Source organism: Adiantum capillus-veneris, chromosome 26 (genome assembly GCF_014529385.1).
Source record: "Adiantum capillus-veneris isolate H3 chromosome 26, ASM1452938v2, whole genome shotgun sequence".
In the NCBI taxonomy this organism is placed as follows: domain Eukaryota; kingdom Viridiplantae; phylum Streptophyta; class Polypodiopsida; order Polypodiales; family Pteridaceae; genus Adiantum; species Adiantum capillus-veneris.
Window position 1 is genome coordinate 49,048,264 of NC_140956.1, and position 6,719 is coordinate 49,054,982.

The 6,719-nt window shown below is 43.7% G+C and overlaps 1 pseudogene; it reads right to left on the reverse strand.

Moving 5' to 3' along the window:
- Window positions 1-2,410: 2,410 nt before the first annotated feature.
- LOC147423407 (E3 ubiquitin-protein ligase pub3 pseudogene) lies at window positions 2,411-2,659 on the reverse strand (annotated as a pseudogene).
- Window positions 2,660-6,719: the final 4,060 nt, after the last annotated feature.

A 6,719-nucleotide genomic window follows, 5' to 3' on the forward strand; every position in this document is an offset into this window, starting at 1 on the left:
TTAACTCGTGCAGGCCATAAGAAGTTCTTGATCAGCCTCTGGATTTGGCCAATACAAGAAGTCGAGAAAATCCAGTAAGGGTAATGTACCACATCGTTGCTAAAAGCACTTGATTCGCCACCACTGCCCTCCCAGCCAGAGAGAGGTGGAGGTGGGCTGAGCTCCATTATAGCAACTCCTTCGGAATACTCAGAAGAATCTGCTACCTGGATGAGAGATCTAAGCCTATTTGGCACCCTGAGTATCTCGCTAGCGTCCCAGAGGGAGTCCATCGAAAGCTTGGGCTCTGAAGTCACTGGGGTGGGGCTTAGCTCCCTGTTTAAAATCCAGAAGATTTGTGCTAGTTAATCAAGGCACCCGACTTAGAGCAAAAATCTCAATGGCCCTCTGGAAGCAAACTAGAGTGCATCGTTAGCTATGTTCCATCGAATTGAGATCGAACAAAATATTGGAAATTGATAGAGAGAGAGAGAGAGAAGAAAGATTTCATGAAAGAGTGTTATATTTTTTTTACCTGAGAGTGTTTAGTCGTGTACCTCCGCATAATTTGGTTACCGATCGTAGTGCTTCAGAAGGGTACCTCGCCAAAAACCACAGGGAGTGTTAAGAGTTTTGTCAAGCTCAATGTTCATGATCATACAAGATGTCAATGTTATTAATTGTTTGTTGTTCCATTTTTATGTTTTTAAAAAAAGAAAATATGCAAGTCTCCTTGCAATGGGGAGTTTGCACAGTCCTCCCCAATTTTTATAATACGAGGGAACGTGCCATTCCCACGGCAGCGTGCAATTTTCAGTGTGTTCATTAACTGCATTCTGAGTTTCAAAAATCAAAAAATAATAATGCTTACTCACCACGCGATTGAATGTCTATCGCCAATGGACTTCCTTGTATCACCGATGTTGGGCATCTCTGCACTTAACCCGCTGCAAGAGACGACATCCCTGGGAGGATACCCGTGAAGAAGATTTTGTGATATTGTGAGAACACCACATTTTGTATACATATTGATCAAACCACCACCAAGCATGAAATCGTACTCCCAACAAACGTTGACTAGCGATCATATCGTGAATTCTAATATCTATGGCTGTGTACGTCATTGCATTTGCTAACCCGCATGCATTCTAGATTCCTGTGCAGGCGTAGTTGATTGCATCTGGATAGAGACTCTTCCTGCGATCTGTTTTGCACAACATGCAAATCAATCCATTTCAAGAGGCGACATTGCAGAAACGAAACTCCTCAAGCAATTTTTATGCCCATATCACCTTCTTGCGTGGAGCTACATGCCTTCATGGATGTGTACGTGATTGAATTTGGAGAGAGGCCCTCGCTTCGCAACATAGTATCATGCCTTTTAATAACATAGTATTTTGCGAACACGCATCGGTGACCTCAGCAACAAATTGTTCGCCATCAGTGGTTGGCAGGTTTTCCTTTGACTTATTTATCATGGGTGATGGTTCTCTTGTGAAGTTTTACAAGCGCGTAACCTTTGACACTGAAACGGTCCAGAGCTTCCTTTCCAGGTCCATGCTGACAGTACTATGCAGTCAACATGTTCCAATAGAGGACATCTCAAAGAGAATGCCCGCATGGTCTGTTTGTGCTTTTGTAAGGGTACAACTAGAGAGAGAGAGTCTTTATTGTCAAGATAGCCTTTAAGACCAAACAATAGATGATTTCATCCAGAGAGATGCCCTCACTTTGCATCATCTTTTTGTGTATCCTTCACTTCAACCAATAGCATCAACAAAAGAATGTGCTGAACGGGCCAGCAAAGGCAATGAGTTTTGGTGATTCGACTACATATCAGACCAACTGATCATCGATTGAAATCTGATATCTTCTGCTTCAGTAGCATTAGTAGAACATACCTCTGCCATGGGTTGATCGCACGAAATATCTGAGCTTTGGGAGTGCTCATCACGTCGGCAAGCATCCGAAGTACTCTCCAGCTTGATGATCTGTGAAATATTACCAGGGTTTGAAAGATCTTCGACACTCCTTTCTGGTGCTATGGCTGCAACTTGCGAACTGCTTACTTCTGGAACCTGCGAACTGCTTGTGGAGAAGATCGAATCGAACTGCTTGTGGAGAAGATGTAATTGCTCTTGGGAGCAACGTTGCTTACTGCTAGGAACGTGCGAACTGCTTGTGGAGAAGATCGAATTGCTCTTGAGAGCAACGCAGAATGCTTTTTCTATTTTATTTGCTTGGTGACGGCGTAGTTTTTTCTACTGTGGCTTTTCAGCGCTGGGCTTTTGACGGCGCAGTTTTTTTTAGAGCTTCTAAGCGCTGGAGCCACGTGGAGTTATGACAGGCGAGGGATTCTTGTTGTATCATGTGCCCCACCCAAAACCCTGTGTATATAATATAACAGAGCCAGGAATTTTCCCTCCTCACATCAGCCAGAGCCAAACCCTTCACTGCCTTCATGAATTGCAAGTAGCAGTCGTTCTTGCAGCTGATTTTTGGAAGAGTACTCTGGAAGGTCAAGCTGATTGAAACATGTATGTGCCGGTGGAAGCCTCTCAGGAGGTCCATAAGCCTTGTGAATTTGGAACCTTTGGCGTCCTGAGATGCCTTGCAATGCTTGAAAATCCTCAAGAGGAACCTTTGAAGTGCCAGTTATAAACTGCAGTAGGCGGGCCATGTCCTCCTTGTTAAATTGGTGCACGAACTCCTAGAACCATTGCACAACAAGAGATGCAGCTGTGTAACCAGTATATGCCGTATTTGCCTTGAGGTCTTCCAAGTCTATCTCCGGAAGACCACTGATAAGGAGATCAAGTTCCTTGTCGTCAAAAATTGAAATAAGCTCTCGAGACACAAGCTCGTTGAATCCCTCCAAGAAGGCATTGATTTGTGGTCGTATCGCGGTCGTTAACTTGTGTTCAGCAACTAGGTCAACATACTCATGCTTATTCGCCTCTGTGACCTTGATGTTCCTGCCATCATGAATAAGTTCATGATCCATAACCTCAGTTCTTTCATAGAGAATATGCTTCTCTTCATCTGCATCGATACTAAAGGTGAGGCCAAGTGCATCATTTACAGTGTTCTCAAGAACCCATTTCAAGTTCTTGTAGAAGTCTGGATCTACAGCCTCAATATCATGATAAGTCACTTTCACTCCCAATATGTCCTTATAGAAAGATCGAGTAAAATACACATCAAGAAGCTGCCCGTCAAACAGAGCCTTGGCAATCACACGGCCTACAAACTTGAAGTAGGAAAGATGCTCCGTCTGATACATAGAATTGGGACAATTACTCTGGACAAAAGTTGGTACCACTCTCTTGTTAGCCCACCAGCATCAATGCCTTCCTCTCCTTGAAATTGTACAGTCAAATGGCCCTTGAGTTCATCAGGTGTTCTCATTCTCAACTGATTATATGAATCTTCTAATACATAAGCTCGTCGGACTGATATCCTTAGAAGAGAATAGTGATGTTGCTCGCGTTGCTGCCTGATTCGAGATTTGAAATATGCTCTCTTGTTGTCAAAATCTATAAGCCTAGGGGTTTTCAGAAGAAGAGAGAGAGACTTTTCTAGCAACCCAGGATTCTGTCTCACAAATGCATTTAGCAGCCGCCTGTGCCTGTCAGCAAAACGGACGAATGTGAGTCCCTTCTCGTCAGACTTTCGTAGCTGCATAGATTTAGACTCGGTTAGAGAAGCAGAGCTTGCTGTCTCCTTGATCTCACAAGCAGTTGCACTGCCAAGCTCCTGTAAACCTGGAGAAGCAGGGGCTGTCCTCAACTTGTCACATAAGACAAAAAAACCTTCAATGAAAGGTAAGACTCTTTGTGCTCCTGGTGAGAGAGGTGGCATGACTGCAGTGTTACTCAAAGCCGCGGACTGGCTGTCAGAAGAGAAAGCAGCATTCGGAGTCACCAATCTGCTTTCAATTCTTACAGCACCATGAAGGCCGTGCTGACCTGGACAGAGTCCGCCTCGCCAAGAGCTTGAAGTTGATTAACAGCAGCCATTTTTAGCAGCATCAGAATCGCTAGGTAACATGGACGTCGCTGTTTTTTTAGAGCTTTTGAGCGGGCTGTTGAGGCGAAGCCGCTCTTTTAGCTTTTGAATGAGATGCGCAGGCATTTTTTTAGAGCTGCGCTGGAGCCACGTGGGCTGTTGAGGAGCCAAGGACATGAAAGTGGCCACTACGCTAACGAAGTAACTAGTATGCCTTGATCGACTCGTTGTGGAAATGGTGTGAATTAAACAACAGGAGCAGTGTTGTACCTTACACCTCATCGCGTCTCTTATTCTGAAGGCTTTGTAGCATCTCTCCTCGAAGCTTTCCCCAAAAACTCTATGACCTCGCATCACAAACGAGATTTTGCACTAAAAGATGTATGGAGGTGAAAATATACACATTACAATAAAGATGGAGAGAGATGCATTTTGTGCATTTGTGATGATTGTGCCCATAAATAAAAAAAGAAAAAACCATATGTATGTATGGTGTGGAGTTGGCACCATTCTCCACATTTATAATAATACCGTAGGGAACATGCCCTTCCTCCGCCACTTTTATCCCCTCTAGTGTTGAAGGGGGACTTATGCTTCTCCTCCAGTATTGGAGAGACTTTCTTATTGTGAAAATACTATAATTGTACAAGGAAGAACTCATTACTGATGTTTTATGAAGACATGTATCATTCCACATTGCCATGCCGTGGTTTATCGTCTATGTGTCTCTTTGTTGGGCATCCCCAAAAATTCTTCAGCCACTGTCACCTTCATCTACAACCTTTAGAATGGAAATGATGTAAATTAATTGCTTTAATGAGTACATGATGTAATCTAAGTACTTTTGAGATCACATAGAGAAAATCAAAGTCAAAATATAAGTTTACCTTTGGTATTGGTCGTGTGGATCGACACACAATCTTGGATGGATAAGGCTCCTAGATCTTCCTTACATTGTTCCGTCACCTTGCCTCTCGTATAAAGTTCTACCATCGTCATCCAGTCTGTGACTTCTGCAAAGATATCGACTGTCGCATTCACTTTTTCTATCATGCCTACCATTACCTGCACTACTTCTTTACCTACTTTTGATGTTCTTGGTTTCAGAGTATGTTGAATCTTCTTTACTGTCTGTTCGTAGGCTCATACACACACATACACAAAGTTGCAGACTTTGGGACACCCCATCTGGCATACATGTCGATCAAGACACGGCCAAGCACAAGATCTTTCTCCAAGAGCCCTTGCTTGGCATCTGCCGAAAATATCCTAGAGTTTTTCGATGCTGCCCTTTTGGAGCAAATCCTGCAATTAAGAGAGAGGCCATCGCTTCGCATCTGCTGAAAATAGACTAGAGCTTTCTAGCCCTGTCCTTGTGGGGCAAATTTGCAATCAATGCGTTCCAAGAGTCCACACTCCGGACAAGAAGCTTTTTTAGAAGTTCTCGTGCTCTTTGAAGTGCACCACATTTAGCATCTTGCAAAAATCTAGATGCCTTTAAAATGCACCTGATTGCGTTTGGAGATAGGCCCTCCCTTCTCATCTCCTCAAAACAACCCAGAGTTTCCTCGCGATACCCGTTTTGGGCATATCCTGCAATCAGACACAACATCCCGCACAGGAACCTAGTCCAGGAATCTCGTCAAAGACTTGTTGTGTCATGACAGGTGCACTGCACTTCAAACATACTGACCAACTTGTTCCCCAAGTATGTGTTCATTTCAAGTAATCCACTATCGCAAATATCTACATGAATCCCATTGCCTTGGTACAAATCCTTCTTCTCAGCATAGTCTTTAAGTGAGCTCACAAAAGAAATACTTGTTTCCTAGCCCTACCCCTATTGGGTGCATCCTGCAATCAAAGATGACATCCCGCATAGGAATCTTGTCAAAGACTTCTTGCACCATGACAGGTGCAACGACCAACATGTTCCCCAATTATGTGTTCATTTCAAGTAGTCCACTATCGCGAATATTAGCATGAATTTTACTGCCTTGGTACTAATCCTTCTTCTCAGCACAGTCTTTAAGTGATCTCACAAAAGAAATACTTGTTTCCTGGATCTGCCTTTGTTGGGCATATCCTGCAATCAAAGACAACATCTTGCACAGGAAGCTCGTCAAAGACTTGTTGCACCATGACAGGTGCACCGCACTTGACATACATACTGGCGAACATGTTCCCCAAGAATGTGTTCGTTTCAAGTAACCCACTCTCGCAAATATCAGCATGAATCCTACTTCCTTGAATATCAACCTGAATTTTACTGCCTTGGTACGAATCCTTCTTCTCAGCATATCCTGTAATCAGAAAACATCCTGCACAAGACTTGTTGCGCCATGATAGGTGCACCGCACATACTGACCAACATGTTCCCCAAGAAAGCGTTATTTTCAAGTAACCTGCAATCAGTGCATTCTAAGAGACGCCACTCTAAACAGTAAGCTCCCTCACGACATCTTTGTTTGACAGCCCCTGACTAAGAGTATCAACGTGAATTTTATGCCCATATCGGCATCTACGTAGAGCCACATGCCTTCAAGATGCACACACATGTGATTGCATCAGGAGAGGTGCGTAAGTGATTGCATCGAGAGAGAGGCGCGTAAGTGATTACATCAGGGAAGAGGCCCTAAATTTGCATCTGCAAAAAAACAGCCTAGAGATTTCTGGACGTGCTCCTATTGCGCATATCCCGCAATCAGTGAATTCCAAGAGAGGACATTCCG